Raw genomic sequence first — 19,454 nt, forward strand, 5'->3', positions numbered from 1 at the left:
ATCTCTCAAAAGTTAGACATGAAGTCGTAGATCTTAAGCTGTGAAACCATGATGGAGTTGATATTGAACTCCACAGCTCCTAGAAATTACTTGCAACTAAAATGCCTACCATATTTAAAGAAAAAATGCCATGATTGTGTGCAATGCAACCTTGAGAGAGATTGATCCAAAATAGAAATTGCAGGTGCATTGATTGAATACCTGGATCGAATTATTATATAGGATGACTACAATCTACAATAATGAATGCTTTTAAAAGAAGAATGATACAAACCCTGGATGAAACTTTAGATGAGGATTAGATTAGATTGTAACAAGTGTCCTTGTCCTATGTAGCTAGACAACATGACCAATAATCAACTCAACCTAAATATAGAAAAACACTGCCAAGTTTAGCTTAAGTGTAATAAAGTAATGGGCACCTAAGTACTTAGTTGATGATTAATTAATTACTAGGCATCAACCTAATTACTCCACCAGATGGAAGGTGTTTATGCCCTTGCTGACAACAAACACCGTATGGAATTATATAGACTTCTAGATAATTATTGTTAAATCTCACACCAATCAAATTCAGTTACAAATAATGGTGGTAGGAATGGTTTTTTCTAGTGATTATGCTTGGATCAATAGTTTTAATGCAGTTACTTCCTTCGAAACAGTCTTTATATCGAAAGTCTAATAGTTACTAGGAGACAAAAGGGTAGGGATGAGGACAGCAATCAAATTAGGGTACATAAGAAAATGAACAAGGAGAGCTATATTCTATAAAAATGTGTCATCATAACTTGTGGGTATGAGGATACTTATGTGTTCTATGTTCATATATTAGAGTTACTTGGAAACTATAATTTAAAATTTGTATCATCATTCTAATCTAGAGGGCAAGATTTTTTGTGCCAATAGTTTGTGCACCAGCCAATTTGGAGACAGTTGTTCTTGCAACAAGTATTCTAGAAACATGCCTTTTGATGTTAAATGGGCCCGGTGATAACATTTCAATAGGCATTCTTTATTATTTGAGGAATCAATTCTTAAATTTGTACACGTAGATACCAAAATAGTAAAATACAATAACTTCTCAATTAATTGTCAATAAAGTCATCTGCACCAAATCTGTTTGGTATATATTTGGTTTAACTCTTTAGACACTTAGTGATTCTCTTCTGTGCTATATTATGATATTGTCAATCTAGCAACTCTGAACTTCTGATTCCTTTGTTCTGTCATCATAAATGTGCTATGGATTGGTTCCCTATTGCCATTTATACATATTATAACATGGGTCTAAAAGGTTATTTTGAGCTCAAATAATCTTCCTATCGTTTCCATCCTATGAAAATGACAGCTAATTGCAAATAATACTCTGATGCACTACAGAGATGGTGCAGGAGCACCTATCAAAAAGGCACAACAAGAGGCTCCTTGGGGATGAAAGACCTTATTATGATTTTTTAATTATAGTTTGAATCAATTTGAGTCAATATGTAAGGCTAAACAAAGCCATTTGTAATAGATTGTCAAAGTTGTCTAGTATGGTCAAATTATGTAAATAAACTCATGGAATCGTAAAATGTCGTAAAATGTCGTAAAATGTCTATTTTGATATGTTAGTAAGGGTTTTATAAAGTTTAAAGGTCATCTATGGAAAATACAAAAGTTTTCAAATATGTAATAAAATATTGTCTTCAAAAGTTGACAATATGTAAAGCTGATGTTAGGGGAAGGTGAATGGTCATGGGGGGTAAATAATAATTAGAGGATTTGTAAAGGCATTAAATTTTCATGTAATGGTCGTGATTTACAGATTTGAATGGTTGGAGAACTTTTGAGGAGAATAGAAATGGAAGGAGATATTGTTTTGCAAGTTTAATGTTAATTTTCTGTGTAATTTTCCACAAACTCGACTGTTGTTTCTATTAATACAAATTCATATGAAAAGCTACAGACCCGCAATTTATATTTTTGGAAAGGTATTTGAGTTAGCTCTCTTTTGGTTTTGGTTTGATTAAATTTCACCTTGATTCGGGAAAGTTATGGTCATTTTAGTGCAGATTGGTCTGAATCTGATTTTTATGTAAACAGTTTTGGAAGAAGAATAGTAACTTTTATTCTACTTATCATTTTGAGCTATAACTTTGGAAAAACGTGTTTAACTAATATATCTACTCTCTCATAAAAGGAATTGGTTTTACATCCTCGTTTGTAAAAGTTATTAATGGTTCTGTGGAGAGTTTATATTCTGTCCTAGATGATTAAGTTGGTAAAAGTTCCTTAATTGATGTGTAAGAACCCATTGTTGAATCCTCTTGAGTTTTAATCCTATGATAAATGTTCCAAAGGTGTACCTCTACATCATTTTTAGTATCAGAGCTCAGTGAAAGCTTAGGGAAAAAGTGAGTTGTGAGTTTGTGTGGGTTGTGACAGGTTGAGGAGAGAACATGTAGAGTGGCCAAAAGACTAGGTTGAGTGGAGAGAACCTAGATATGAGAAAATGGTCACAAGAGGAGATTTATCTCATGATAAGAGGATACTATTAGATGCATGGGTTGCATATTGGGATTTTCAGAAAAAGAAAAAGGAAGAGGCAATGAAAGAGAGGAAGAAAAAACAAGAAAAGAGAAGAGGAAGCTAGAATGGAACAAGAGATAGAAGAGAAAATAAGAATCCGAATGAGGAAACTTGAAAAAAATGAAGACAATTTAGAGAGACTAACGAAGAAAAATATGGACAATAAAAATAGTGATTTGGAGCAACCACTCATTGAGGATACAAATGTATGTGAAGATGGAAGAGTTGTCCATTGGAAGGACAAAGTGAACTAATTGATACTGATATAAAAAGTGAGCAGCAAATAGTTGTTGATGAAATTTATGATGAAAAGGTTCTTGAAGATAGGAAAGAGATGGAAGTGATAGTTGTTGATGAACCTTATGATGAAAAGGTTCTTGAAGATAGGAAAGAGATGGAAGTGATAGTTGTTGATGAACCTTATGATGAAAAGGTTAATAAAGATGGGAAAGCGATGGATGTGATGGTTGTTGATAGAACCATGGGATGACATTTGAAGTTAAGTAGGAAAGTGATATGGGATATCAAAAGGCCAATAGTAGAATATTCATCATGAAGCCAAGAGGATAGAGGATGCTAAAATAGTGATGAATTTTTCTCCAAGTATGGAGATATTGCAGCATGAAGACATTGAACAAAAGGATACAAGGGTTCCTATGGTGAACCAAATTGATGAATTTATCCATGAAGAAGCCCCATTTCTTTTTCCTAATCCATTTATTGCAGGTTTTTAGGGGTTCTACTTGGATACTTATGTGGAGAAGGTTTATGAGGACATACAAATTGATGACTTGGATAATTGGCAAGAGTACAAGCAACAAATACAAAAAAATTGGAAGAGGAGAAAGAGGAAGGACAATCCAAGGGACTTGGATTCTTTTGTCCTTGGGAGTGTTGGTTCCCAAAATTGCAGATTGGAAATTCAAAAGCTTGCCACTTCTCCGATAGGATCTCTCAATCAGTTCTGGCCAACAAATGGGAATACTTCTTGATTCCCCTACACTTCAGGCTTTGCTACACCCAGGTGGTTAGACCTTCACCTCAAATACTGACTGCTTGGTTTACGGCTTTTCTATAGTTAATTTAAGCTTTGGAGTTCTCCGAGTGGCAAGGTCTTTGAACTTGATTAATATGGAGTTATGTGATAGTTTGAAATAAATGTTTTGTATAAGGTTTTTAACAATGGATTTGAGGTTTGTAAGAAGGAAGTTATAAATTTTCTGACTTCAAATATAAATCCAATACTTCAATGATAAGAAGACCAGTGCTTCAACTTATTCGGGCAATAGAGTCAACTACAATAAAGATTATAATTTTCTATGCACATAAACTATAAACAATTTAATAATCAAGACGTGACGGATCAAATATATACACAATTCCAAACTAGTCTAGATTGCGCTTTAACTCCTAAGGTTAGTGAGACATACTGGGCACAAATTTGGAAACAATTAAATATTTCACAATATTTGCGATGATTGAGTTTAAAATGCCATAGAGTACCTTGCCCACTTATCTGACATAAATTGTTTATAGAATCAAAAAAATGATTACAAAGGACGAATTAACCGCAGTTTAAATCTCTATGCCTTTTAATAAAAATAAACAAAGGACTTTTTATTTTATTATTAAAATAAAATATTTGAATTTACATTATAATGCCATAGTTTTGCACCTTATTCCTTCGTACAAATATATATATATATATATATATCTGAATGGTTCATCTTTTTTTGAATATCCCTTCTTGTTTGAAAAATATTCTTTATTTACACTCAATTCAAAAGAGGGCGTGACTTTTCAAGTGAAGAATCATTCCTTTTCCAAAATTAAATTGCACCCTTTCAAATTAAATAATTTGTTTTTGTCACCCGTACTTGGACATATTCCTTAATCGCATCCTTTGTTAAAAATAATTTGTGTATGATTGGTAGCTTTAATTATTAATATTTGATTTCTCCAAACATTGTTTATTATATTAATGCTCTTTGTCTACTGTAGACTATGGTCTTGTGATGAAGATTTCTAGTTTTGCTGCATGTCATCTCTTACTAGGATTGTAGTGCATATCTACTTTTATTCCCTATTCCCTTGTTATTTCCTTATTCATTCTGTATAATTTGCTGAATGCATAGTTCCAAGAATCACGGCGATTCATGCGAATCACGGCGATTCATGCGATTCACGCGATTCGGCGATTCGATTCAAGCCAAACGATTTTTTGTGAATCGGTGAATCGAATCAGCGATAAAGGGTTTATGAAATAAGTTACTAAATTTCAAGGGTTTTTTAAATTTTCCGATTCATGGCCGATTCGATTCCGATTCATGGCCGATTCACGATTTGATTCGGCCTTGCCGATTTCGATCCGATTCCGATTCTTGTTACTTTGGCTGAATGCATGGGATATCCGTCTTGGAAGTAACCCTTCTATTGTGAGGTTTTCACACCATCGCCCCAAAACTTTGGGGACCTCTTTTTTTTTAGTCACCTCGGAAATTTTTTGGATTGCCCAACAATTTTGATTTTTCGAGAATTTTGAGCTTTGGACACCTTCAGGCCAGTGGGAGAGACTTAGCTTATTTTCACCTGGTTTTGCTTGATTTTCTAGAGCAACCAATTTCATCCTTAGGTCAGACAAAATTCAACAGGCAACATTTGGCAGGATAAAATTGTAAATTTGTACTTCGACGTTTTCTTTCGAAAATCAGGATATAACTGTGTAAATTTGAATAATTTTCAAATGGGAAATTTTGTTAGACTCGAGTTTTGGAAAATCTTAAATTTTTCTTTGGTGAAAATTTTAATTTTGTAGAAGTGAGGCTAAATTGCAAAAAATTGATTTTTGACCCTAGAGGCAATTTTATCTTATTTTGGTAAAAAAAAAAAAATTCTAAATAGCCTAGCAAAATTGATTTGGAGGAAAATTGCAAAAAATTGGCTTTAATAGATTAAAATTGCCTTGAAAACTTTTAGCTTTTAATGAAATTGGTAATTTAATATTGAAAAATGGCTTTTGGTTAGCCAAAATCCAATTTTAATGACGTATTAATTACTAAATCCTCATCAAATGGAAATATATAACATCTCCAAGGCACCATTTAATTTCTTTTTGCAATTTAGAACTAATTGGCAATTTTAAAAGGCAATTTTCCTTTTGGTAAAATTAAATTTTGGTTAAGTTTTTAATTGTGGGCCATAATTTTGCATTAATTATTGTTTTTCTTGCTCCCAGGGTCCAAGTCGGCCAGCTTGGAGGGAGTAAGAAAGTTGGGTATAAGAGGAGGCCTCTCTCCCATTTCCTCCTCACTTCTCACTTCTCCTTCTCAAGGTGTTGGCGATTTTGCAAGAGCAGATCTGCACTCTTCTTGCTCGGCGAATTTTGTGGGAGCCGAAATTTGTGGGAGCCAAAATTTGTGGAAGATAAAATTCTGATTTTTGCAAGAAGTTGCGATTTTTGGCCCTAGGTTGGATAATTTTATTTGGAGGTGAATTACATGATAAATTTCTGATTTGCCTCTACCTTTTAGGTATGAAATCATGTGGACTACCCACTTGAAGTTTAGGGACTTTGTTTCTAGATGGTAGTCCACCCTTGTCCATGTTTAGGGCTGCAAAAAAATGGAAAGGATCCGAAGAGAAATCAAAGGTTGGAGCAAGTCCAACTTTGGGGACATTTTTAAAGATAAAAAGACATTAGCTTGAAATTGGATGAACTCCAAAATTAGGTGGCAACTGGGGACTCCTAGGAGGAAGTACTTCTGGAGAAAGAGGATAGCAAGGCCAAATAGAGAGATATATCTTGAAGGAAGAGATCTTCTAGAAATAACGATCTAAAGTTCAATGGTTGAAGGAGGGGGATCAAAACTTGGCATTCTTCTACAGGTCTGCCAATAGGCATAACAAAAGGGAGACTACTAAGTGCCTTGTAGATGATTATGGAAGAGAAATCACGAACTAGTCCTGATTGGGTTATGTTGCCCCTTCATATTTCCTACAACTATACTTAGATAATGTCAACAGAGGTTGTGCTGAGTTGCAAGAAAATTTCTTTCATCATCTCCTCCATGCTATCACCAATCAAGATAATGCTCTTCTACTATTGCAAGTGATTGGAGAGGATGTTAAGGCTGCATTATTTGTTATGGGTGCTTACAAAGTTTTGGGGCCTGATGGCTTCTCCCCAGTCTTCTTCCAAGAATTTTTGAACATTGTCAGATATGATGTTACTTGTATTGCAAGGGACTTCATTAGGACGGACAATCTTTTGAAAACTTTGAATGACACTTACATTGTTCTTGTCCCTAAAACTCAAGATCCAAGAGGTACGATTGATTTTAGACCTATCAGTTGATGCAATACTATTTATAAGATTTTCACAAATGTGATGATGAACAGAGTCAAGCCTCTATTGGATAAGATTATCAGCCCCAACTACAACGGATTTGTCCAGGGCAAGCAAATCCTTGATGCTACTCTTACAACCCATGAAATTATCCACTCTCTAGACAATTGTAAGGAACTAGGTATGGCCTTTAAGTTGGACATCTCCAAAGTATACAATTAGATTCTCTATGCTTATGAATGGAACTCTGGGTGGTTTCTTCAAGCCTGGTAAGGGCATCAGCCAACTTGACACCCTTTCACCATATCTCTTCTTTATGGTTGCCGAAGTTCTTGGGTGCAATATCATAAGTTTATCTATTGTTGGTAAAATCCAAGGTGTTAAACTTGCCTCTACCCTTCCCTCCTCTAATTTACAACAATTTGTTGATGACACATTCTTCTTTGGCAAATCTTTGTTATTGAGGCTAGAGAATGGAAGATGTTGCTTGACAATTATGCTACTGCCTCAGGCCAATGTGTTAACTATGGAAAAAGTAGAGTTTTCTTTTTCAACACTAAATAGTATCTTTAAGCTAAAACCCTGGATATCTATGGCTGTCAATCAGCTAGCCTTCCTAGCACCAATTTGGGACTTCCTCACTATTAAGGAGGTTACTTTGGACTTTTGGAACTCAGTTTTGGAGAAAACCCAATGGAAGTTGGGTGGTTGGAAAGGGAAGTTTTTAAGTGGTGTAGGAAAACTTCAACTTTACTTTGCCTTCCTTCAAGGCATCCCGATTTACTTCCTATCCCTCTTCGAGATTGTAACATCCCATTTTTCCAGCCTGAACTAACACTATCATATCATTGACAACAATTAATTTTCCATATTCATAAGCATGAGAAGGCAGTTATAACAACTATTTTACATGTTCATATGAAAGAGATTAATGGTTACAATCAGTTTAATTGAAATATCTTAACTAACTATTGAAGGAGTATTCAATCAACAAACATGATGAATATAATTGCCATCGTAAGTAAGCATTACTTAATGGAAAGAGAGATCTTTTTCTACTAAGTTCATGCAATCAATATTGAAGAAAATATTTGTAACTGTCACATGATCATTTCATATTTAACAAAACTTGAACAACATAATAATAAAATACCCATTAAAAGTAGATGACTTGAATGCAGATCATATCTCTGTCTTGTGCAAGTCTTGGCGTTTGGTGGAGAGGAGAAGCATTGTCAGGGGCGTAACCTCTCAACCGTGGACCCTTAAGTATCCCTACACAATCTCAACTGAGAAAGGCTCTCCCTACTTGGGATTAGGCATAAGACATCCCTGTCCTTCCACTGAGCATTCAAGTATTAGAGTGTCATTCCAAAACCGGCTTGACAACAAGAATCATACCCTTAGACCAGCATGAGCCTACTTAGTTTGTTAAGTTACTTGTAGTTAATATTTGTTTATTAGTTTCTGATTTCTTTGTCTTAACATGCAAGGATAATCCGTGGTTCAATGATTATCAATACACACCCTTCATCTCGACCTTGCTAGTTTTCCTTGATGAATTCTTGGAGTGACTGTCTAAGCATTGTATAATCACAATCAATTGCATTCTGCCTAATCTAGGCTTAAGGCTTAACAAGAGATTCATGATGCTTTGTAATTTATTTCTTAACTCTACATAGGAGTGTTGTGTCTTATCTCAGAGGTTATATAGTAGATACCCCTATATAAGTGATGCAGTACAAGGCAGGAAAATCCCCAAAGGAAATGTCCTAGCCCCTAAGAAATAACCACACAACATAAGAATAACAATAACTCAGAGATTTAAATCAAAACAACTCATATTCTCATAATACAATAATTAGATTTACATCCAACATGCCTAGCTGTAAGGTCTTCCGAGATACAGCCAAATACATTAGCAATTTCAATAATAATTCAGTAAGACCTCAGACCAAACTCTAGCTAGCTTAGATCCACAATTTGGTAGAAAACCCCAAGAAGAATCTAAACTTGTGCTCGCAAGCCACCAAGCAACCTTCTTGTTTCCCAAGCCCACACTTAGCTACTAGCTTTGCTAAACTTCACTCCTCTCAACTACTCCATGCTGAACTGAATGACTCTAGACATTATAGGACCCTCTACTTATACTAGACCAAGCTAGAAGTCGGCCTAGCAAATTACATTAAATAAACACTCACATTAAATGCACACTCAAGCCATAAGTCGGTCTGACAAACTAAATTAAATAAGCACTTAGGAAAAGCCCCTAAGTTTACAATGGATAACTCATATGACAACATAAAAGTACACGCCCTTAGGCATGGGTCCACATGCCATCCAATGATTAAAATCCAAGAGCACATAAGCCAAATCCCACAGATAGAAGCTTGTAGAAACAATCTCCAAGGTCTGCTAGTAAATTAGGAACACGTTACCAACAGTCACCTAAAAGGCTCTAACTCCAATGTGATCACTCCAATACAATCACTCCAATCATTATGCACACATAGGGAAAGGTCCACCAGTATGTCACGAACATAACCCTAACCGTGTGAAACATAAGTCCACAAATCAGAGCTCGATGCTCCTGTATACAAGATTGTTGACTCCCACAAGATGCTCCTGCATTAATAAGCTTGCACTAGTTGGATCTTATTCCAAGCCAAGCAACAATTCTGAAAGGAGATGTTTTACAAGTTGCTACAGATTGCTTGATCATGAGCATTTTTGCAAATTTAGACAAAATTAATATAAGTTGTTCATTTCAGAGCTAGGCTCTGTCTATGATATCATTGCCTTCTTTACTTCTAGGCTAAGATTTATGAGCTTCTTATATTAATTTGTAAGGAATAAAAATAAGCAGAATTATTGCATGACCTGGCTGTCATATCTCTTCCTTGAATGCTCAAATCAGACTCTAAGCAAATACTAGTAGATGTAGAACCACGGTTGCAACGTAGATCAAAGAAATATTTGGTACAACCTCCAATGTGACCCACGAAACTTCTATTCTTGTGACCTCCAACAAGAATGCTTGACATGGTATGGAAAGATATGTGCAAGAGATTTCATGGTGAATTGATCACACAACAATGATGCATGGTTCAAAAACCAAGGCAAATGGAATTGCAACTGTATGCGATTGTGAGGTAGTATGAGAGAAATCACCAACAATATGTGATTGTGAAACAATCTGAATTGAAACCTAGGCAATATGCGAGTATGAAATTGTGATATCTCTATTAGGATTTTTCGAATGCCTCTCCTTAGGAACAATTGCGCAAGTAAAATTTGTCTTACTCGGTTGCATGCTTGGTTGCAAGCAAGAAAGTAAAAGGTGACGAAGAGTTACAAACAAAGAGCTACCGACAACATATGCGGCAATATTATAAAATTTAAAATGGCCACTGGAAAAGATATAAGGTCTCGATGAAAGAAGATAAGAAATATGACCACTCATGAAATAATATTAAAACCATTGCCAAGGTCAGAAAAATAATAATAATAATAGCTTTATAAGAGGTTGACATAAGGATGAAAATAATAATTTTATTTTTATATTTTATTATAATGATACGCCTACTATATTTACGTATATTACAATTGTACTTAGTTTGTTTCATGCTCAAGTGAATACTTTTATAAATTTATTAAAGGTGTTGGTCTGGTTAGCGCATGGTGGTTATTTGGTATACCGTTGCTTGCCTAGGCCATTTTCCTCGGCCATGGTGGTTTAGGACCCATGCCTGTTAACTCAATGGTAGGCTGTGCCCTCATGCCCAATTCCCGTTCTGGTAATATTTCCCCTCCTTCTTTGTGCTCGTGCAAGAAAAGAGTTTACTGTGGTAATTACATATTTCTCATCATTTTATGAAGTCAAAATTATCATAGCATATGCTCATTAGCCAACCAATTCCAAATCATATGACATCATAATGATTAACCAATATTCTAATTCATGAAATCATAACGAATAACCAACACTTTGTTTTCACATGAAATCATAACGAATAACTAATTTAACCAATCACTCAACTTCGTAAGAAGCTTCAATGGTTATGAAGGAATATTTATAATTAAGCCAAAAAATTCTGATGTAACATACCCTCTCCCTTGTGTTTCATCGTCCTCGATGAACTTTGCAATTTTAAACACTTAAAGAATATTCAAAATACAAGATATATATATATATATTGCATCATGAAATCACCTCATTCTAATCACAATCTGAGCTAAGATCAAATCAAAGCCCATCATCCCATTTTCTCAATGCTTTCAGAGCGAGAGGAAAAAAATGCTCACACCATACCGTAAAATCAAAAGCGAAACACACACCTACCTATGTCATTTTTCTTCACACAATAACCCTGTGTGATGTGGCTTTATCAAATCGCTTTAATTTATTTACTCAAGCCTTTTAAATTGTTGTGTTGTATTGTTACTTTTGACAATCTTCAGAAAACGTTGCATGCTCTAAACAAATTAACTTCCTCTTTGGGTTCGTTACTTAACTGTAGTCACTGCTTGAAATACTGATCATGGGGACCAATCTATGTGAAAGTTTTCCTTCTCACTCATATGCTTTATTATCATTCTCTCTCTGTATATTGTGTTTATATTATGACTATTGCTGCTGTATGTCTTTCTTCATTCTTTAACAGACACTATATCATTATATGTCATTGCCATCCATGTATTTATGTCTGTGTATTTTCAGATTAATATATGTCTCTGTATGATATCATATTAATTTAATCTCCAATCGATACAGTCACTCTAAAGCATACAAATTTCAGTATTATGTGCTCATATATCTATTCATATTAGTCTTTATAAATTTGGAATAAACTTCTCTTTATTCTTCTTGTAGTCTGATCATAATTCCCATATTTTGACAACTTACTTTTTACTTCAAACATCTTTATTATAATGATATGTATCTTTTATTACTCACCCTTGTTTCAATATCACATGATAATGTTTGTTTCTTCAATACTATTATTTCTTCTGTTTTTTATCATACCTTCAATACTAAACTTAATTATTGTGACATGTTTGCCCCTTTGATATTGATGATGCTTATTGTTTTTTTCATCCTTTGACATCAATGACAATACTTTCATCAATCTTCCCCTTTGTCATTGATGGCAATACTTTCTGTAACATGCTAAAAATATGAAGTCTACATAAATTAACTTAAAACGAAAAGGCATCTATCTTGACCAAATGAAAAGAGATAGAGTTAAATCAATTATTCTATTCTTTCACATGAAGGGAAAATACGAGATCACTGTAATTTACATTTCCAAACAATTTGAAACTAACAACCATTTAACTACTAGATTCACATGACATTCAGTTAACAACTACCATTTTACTTGCATTACCTAAACTAATTTCTTGAGTTTAGGAAAATATTTAAATACATGAAAGCAACATATTTATCAAATGAAATGTGAAGACCATGGAAAGGTTATCAAAGAATAAGTGATTGATGACCTTGAGTTGTGCAAGCCTTGACATCTAGAAGAGAAGAGAAGCATTGCCATGGGCTTAACCTCCCAACCGCTGACCCTTAGTATCCCCATACAATCTCCATTGAGAAAGACCCTTCCTACCTTGAGAGTTGGCTTGGGACACCGATATCCAACCACTGAGCATCCTAGTGTAGAGTGTCGACTAGTCACCTGACGAGGCTGTGGATCACAACTGCTAGCACTCTGATCTGTGGTGATCATTGTAGCAATCATTCCAATAACTACCTCGGCCAAGAATTTTGGATGGACAACTTAAATGCCCAATCACCCACCGCTCAACTTGACAACAAGAATTTATACAAAGGATTTCCATGAGCTAACTTAGTTATTGTATTTAAATGTTATTACTGATTTTATAATTTTCTTTCATTGTAGGATTATTCTCGCTCTCTCTCCCTTCATCTTGACCATGGTGGTTCTCTTTACTAGGGAGATTCATTATATGATATCTGACATAAGAATACTTATACATTTTCCATCCTTCATGCCAGTTTTGGCTTATGGCATCATAAGTGAATTAGGCCTTCATTTTGATTGTTATTTTATCATATAGAGAAGTATCCCATCTCAGAGATATATTAATCATATCTCTATATGGGTCAACACTCATGACAAAAACATATGTATTTTCAAATTCAAAAGCTTATCATTGGCAAAGCATTTTGACAATCGAAAGAATGCTTCAAAATAACACATCCAATTCTAGACTTTGAAACAAATATAAGGGCTGGCTCTAAGAAGCAAATGACAAGTTCAGATTTCAAAACATAAGCATGATGAACTGTATTTAAAAGTAAAGCATGACTTGTTTCAGTTGGCACGATTTGAGAAATATGAATAGAACACCCGCCTGTGCTACCAAGCTTCCAATGGCATCCGAAAAGGAATACTAAATTAATTCACAAGCTTCGGCATAGACATAACACAACCGCCAATTACAATCACCCTCTTGGGATTGAGTAGAGACAAGTTCACTTGAACAAGGAAGGATTCTAGGGTGCGGAATGTAGAAAAAAAAATATGAACGCCTGAGTGGGTGAGAGGAGAAAGTATATAATGCAACAAAGAGAGCGAGCAAGATAGGAAAGGATCACCCGGGTGCATGCTCAGTTACGCATAGGCTGAGGTGGCAACAAAACATTCACACAACCTTTCAAATACATATTTTCAATAAGAAAAAATAAGAGACTATAGCTCGATGGTATAAAGACGAGAAGAAAGAAGGGTGGCAACTCAAGGCAATAAAATAAATAAGAAGTCATAGCAATGGTTCAAAATAAAAAATAAGGGTTGCAAAAACCTCTTTGCTCATGCCTTAGTATATTAATGTTGCCCCTTTATATTAATGCTTGTTTGAGTAGCCTTAATATGCATGTATATATATGTATGTATGTGGATCTCAAAATTTGGTGTATATATATATCTGTGTGTGTGTGTACACATTTTATACCCACTCAAGTGTGAGTATAGACACAACATTATTATACTAAGATGTGATAGGATAACAAGGTACACGTAAACTTATCCATACAATGAGGGTAATATTTCTTTGTTGAGTTTTTATAATGTTTTTAATTTAATTGGTTAGCTCATGGTCATCCTTTGTACTTTCTTGCTTGTCTAGCCATTTCATCCTTGGTCCACGTACTTTCTTGATGGTTAACAGTGGATTTGGGTGTCCCCTTCCTAACTCCTATTTTGGCAACACTTCCCCCTTCATCATGCTCTTGCAAAATAGAAATAATTATGGGTTTTGATAGATTTCCATAATTTGAAATAATAAAAAAATATCACATAAACATTTCCAATTTCTAAGATATTAATTTTTCAATTCTCATTATAATGGCTAACTAACATGTCACGTGAAGCAATAATTAATAATCGTAAATCCATTTCACTAGAATCAAAATATCTCAACAACTTTATCAATAGTTCAATTTCACATGAACAATTATTTCAACAAATTTACTGAACAACTAACTTCACATGAATTTCCAACGGCTAGAAAATTATTTTCAATGTAGCAAAATTTGGGTTGTAACATACCCTACCCTTTGTGTTTCATCGTCCTCAATGAACCTTGCAACATAACAAAATACTATAACTAAACATAAAATCAATTATATATAATTTAGAGTTTTTTAATAGTTCCAGCCCTTGGAAAAAATGAGGAAACTTCTAGAAGATTTCATCATAGTCTTCCCAAGTGGCATTTTCCTCAGACTATTGGTCACTAGCACTTGCATTGAGTTATGTCTCGATTCTGCAAGTGAAGCTTACACATCTCGAGTATTTTGAGTGGTTCTATTTCCACCACCCCTGGGTCTCACACCTGCAAGAGATTCCAATCAATGACATGCTCATGATGGGTTATATATTTCTTAAGGTATGATATTTGAAACACATTATGCATTTTGGCAAGGGTTGGGGGTAGAGCAATTACGAAGGCTCTCGGGTTTATTATCTCTAACACTTCAAAAGGTCCCATATATCTTGGGGCTAGTTTTGAGTTCTTGCCAAACTTGATAGTGCTTTTTTGCGGCTTAACCTTTAGGAGAACCTTTCCTCCCACTGAGAACCCTCTAGGGATCTTTTTCGCATCTGCATAACTCTCTTGTCAGTCGTTTGCCTCCTTCACCCTCTAACGAATTTGAACTACCTACTCCTCCATTTCTAGAAGTGTCTCAAGCCCCAACAATAGTTCGGTCCTCGATCTTGTTCCAACTCATAGGGGTTTTGCAATTACGCCTGTACAGAGCCTTGAAGGGGGTCATTTTAATTGCAGATTGGTAAGAATTGTTATATGCAAATTCCACTAATGGAAGATATGTTTCCCATTGGTACTATTGATCCATAGAATATACCCTTAGGAAGTCCTCTAGTACTTGGTTCACCCTTTCTGTTTGACCATCGGTCTCAGGGTGATAAGTAGAGTTGAGATTTGTTTTGGTTACTAAGGCCGAGAATAAGGTTTGCCAAAATGTGGATGTTATCCTGGCATCTCTATCGGATATAATCTTCTCCAGAATTTCGTGGAGTTAAAAAATTTCTCTTACAAACTTGTGAGCAATCTCTGATGCTCCATCTATTAGGTTACCTGATATAAAGTGAGCCACCTTAGTCAACCTATCCACAACCATTAGGATTGTATTATGTTTGTTCCAAGTCATGGGTAACCCTTGAATAATATCCATGGTAATTATTTGCCATTTTCATTCTAGAACCTCATTTGGATGTAATAGTCCAACTGGGTAACAATGTTCTTCCTTGACCCTTTGACATTCGAGGCATTCTGCTACACATTCTACAATTTCTTTCTTCATCCCTTTCCAAAAGTACAAAGTTTTTACATCTGCCAACCTTTTGCTCATCCTAGTGTGTATAGAATAAGGAGTAGTATGAATTTCTCCTAAGACCATCCTTCGAATTTCTGAATTCTTGGGTATGTACATCCTACTCTTATATCTCAAAAGTCCATCTTCCTCTAGGTGGTATCCTTCATATCTGGGATCTTGGGGATCCCTTTGAAGTGCTTGACTGATCTTGTTATAGAAGTTATCACCACGTAGACACTCTAGTATTTGCTCCTTGAGTCCAATATTTAGTGCCACCACGGCTGATATATGCCTTCGTCGGCTCAGAGTGTTTGCTACCTTATTTTCTTTACCCTTGATATAACTAATCTCGAAGTCATAATTTGCTAGAAACTCCAACCATCTTCTTTGTCGAACATTGAGGTTAGGTTGGGAAAATATATATTTCAGCCCATGATGATCTCGATCGAAGTTCGAAAGGCTTCCCAATTAGATAGTGCCTCCACATTTGCAGAGCGTGAGTAATGACTGCTAATTCTAAGTCATGTGGTGCATAATTTTGTTTGTAATTTTTCAATTTCCTGGATTCATAGGCAATAACTTGGTCTTCTTGCATCAATATGCCTCTTAATCCTTCCCTTGATGCATCCATTATAACCACACACTGACCTTTTGAATCAGGTACTCTAAGTATGGGAGTGGTTGTTAACTTTTCCTTTAGGTACTCAAAGGCTATCTGGCATTTTTTAGTCCAAATTAACTTCTTCCCTTTCCTTTGAAGTCAGGTGATTGGATATGCAATTTTGGAGAAGCTTCTAACAAACTTCCTGTAAAATCCGGCTAAGCCCATAAATCTATTGGCTTTTGTCACATTCTTAGGTATTGGTCAATCTCTGATTGCATTAATCTTGGCGGGATCTATGGCAATTCCTTGAGCTGATATAATGTGCCCTAGATACTAAATTTCCTTTTGGTAAAAAGAGGACTTGGATAGTTTTCCATACAACTTATTTCTCGTAGCCTCTAAAGGACTATCTTTAGATGCTTCTAGTGTTCCTCATTTTAGGAGTAGATGAGAATATCATCAATAAATACTAACACAAATTTGTCCAAACAATCCTAGAATATACTATTCATTAGGTTTATGAAGGCTGTCCGAGCGTTGGTTAGTCCAAAAGGTAAATACCGTGAACTCGTAGTGACCATAACGGGTTCTAAAGGAAGTTTTGTGAATGTCCTTGATTTGAAGCTGATGATAGCCCGATCTCAAGTCGATCTTGGAAAACACGATCACTCCCCTCATCTGATCATTTCAAAGAACCAAAAATTGGAATTGACAAGGCCTACTCGAATTGTGAATCACTTATGAATCGGCTACGAACTGATAAGGTGAAAAAAGCCTTGAAATTCAAAGATTTAAATAATTTAAAACCTATTTCATGCACCCTTTATTGAATATAACTTAGAAGCTAAAGCCTAACATACATAAACAAAGAACATAAACAATAAATCCATCACATACATTAAAAAAAATTGGTGATTTTTGTTAAGAATGTTAGCTGTTTAGTGAATTGAAACATCTATTGAAGTATTGATTATATATATATATATATATATATAGAGAGAGAGAGAGAGAGAGAGAGAGAGAGAGAGAGAGAGAGAGAGAGAGAGTCATATGAATAATCAATACTTCAATAGATGTTTCAATCAATATATATATATATATATATAAACAAAATCTACTATAACCTTATATTGCAAATATTGATTTTCGATGAGAGTTTGTTCTTCCTACCTTGTCATTAATAAACCCAGAGAGCATATTATCTATGTCAGTTCTTACTCACCGATTACCATCAGAAGTCTTACCTTATGTTCACCTTAATTACTATTGGGTGTCTTGGTTTACAATTGCTTTATTAGTATCGGGTTGGTTTCACCCTAATTAAATTGGTTACCTTATTTTGTCTAAACACACTGACTAATATTGGTTATCATGTTTTGTCTATAACATCGATTCTGTATCGGGTTGTCATGCTTTATTACCAAGTAGTGCAGTTAAGGTTATGTTAAGACATGATCAAGTAGAGTCATGCCCCTACGTGATTATGCTTCAATATATATGAATGAGGTCTATTCAATCTGCAGATCATTCAACAATAAATTTGGCATATTTGATCTTAGATCTATATCAGAACACTACTATATATATATTGAAGATATCTTGAATTTACATAAATCATCAAGCCTTCTTATAATAAACTTCAAGGTCTTCACATTTAATTCCTCTCAAGTCAATAAATATAATTGCTTAGTCTCCAGCAATAAGATCTATTAAACTTCGCATGGTATCAGAGCCAAATTGGTAGAGAGACTCTCAAATTTAATCTTGAATCAAAAGGTGACAATATGTCAAACAATGTTAGAGTAGAGGACAGACTTGAAGGAGCAACAAATTTCTTTTCTTGGAAAATTTGGATCATTACAATTCTTGAAGAATTAGAACTAGAATCTTTTATTGAATCATTCAATACCTAAAGATGAGGCAGAAAAAGCCACTTGGAAAAGGTAAAATAACAAAGCAAGGAAAATTATTGTGGACTCAGTAAAAGATCATATTCTTCTTTCCATCTCAAATCTAAAAAAGGCATTTGAAGTATTCAAGATAATTAAGGATACATTTGAAATCAACAACTCAAGTAGATTGATTACATTAAAAATCAGCTAATGAAATACTAAGATGAATAAAGGAGAAACAATCTCATCCTACTTTGGGAAGATTTCCAAAATTAAAAATCATCTATCTTCTATTGGAAGGAAATTAGAAGACCAAGAACTATCAATAATAGCACTTAGAATGTTACCCTTCTCTTGGGAAGCATTCATTCAAGTCTTTAGCAGATCTTCAATACCAACGTTTGATCAACTAAAAAATGATTGCACATCAGAAGAATCAAGACTAATCTCTAGAGGGATCATCTCAAATCAAGAGGGAGAAAATCAAGCTCTTTTCTTAGTCTCTAACAACAAAGGGAAAAATAGGAAATTCAAAGGAAAGAGAATAATAATTACAAGAGAAATGACTTCTCCAAAGTTAAATGTTATAAGTGTGAGAAACTCGGACATACTTTTAGAAATTGTTCAGAAAGGGAAAAGATTTTAGCTTTTTTAGCCAAATCAAAGAAAGATGAAAATCTATTATCCTACTTCGCCTTATCAAGTGAGATGAAATCAAATGAAAATGTGTAGATAATAGATAGTGGTGCTTCCCAACATACACCAGGATTTAGAGATAAGTTTGAAACTTTTGGAAATTATCGCACTGAAGGAGTCACCATTGGAGACAACTCCATCTATCTAGATAAAGGAATTGGGACCTGTTCTATACAACTAAGGACTGGAGTCACACTAAAATTAAAAGATTTTCTCTTTGTACCAGGCATAAAAAGAAAATCTAATATCAATTTCTGGACTAGCTGATGAAGGGTTTCAAGTCACATTCAATGATGACAAATTTTTGTACTAACCTAAAAACTCATATAAAAAATGCTATCACCATAGGGACTAGAGATGGGACCCTATATAAACTATGCAACATTCAAACACAAGCTCTTAACCACAGTCACAAATTCTAATGAAGTATGGCATAGAAGACTCGGACATATTGGATTTAGTTCACTTCCA

General features: G+C 34.7%; 1 protein-coding gene across 3 annotated transcripts in view; it reads left to right on the forward strand.

The window, feature by feature from the left end:
* LOC149556702 (Major facilitator superfamily protein) overlaps positions 1-19,454 on the forward strand; it is a 56,625-nt gene that overhangs the window by 17,624 nt on the left and 19,547 nt on the right. The window lies entirely within an intron of this gene.

This window comes from Cupressus sempervirens, chromosome 5 (assembly GCF_028749045.1).
Source record: "Cupressus sempervirens isolate cs-2001-9-10 chromosome 5, ASM2874904v1, whole genome shotgun sequence".
In the NCBI taxonomy this organism is placed as follows: domain Eukaryota; kingdom Viridiplantae; phylum Streptophyta; class Pinopsida; order Cupressales; family Cupressaceae; genus Cupressus; species Cupressus sempervirens.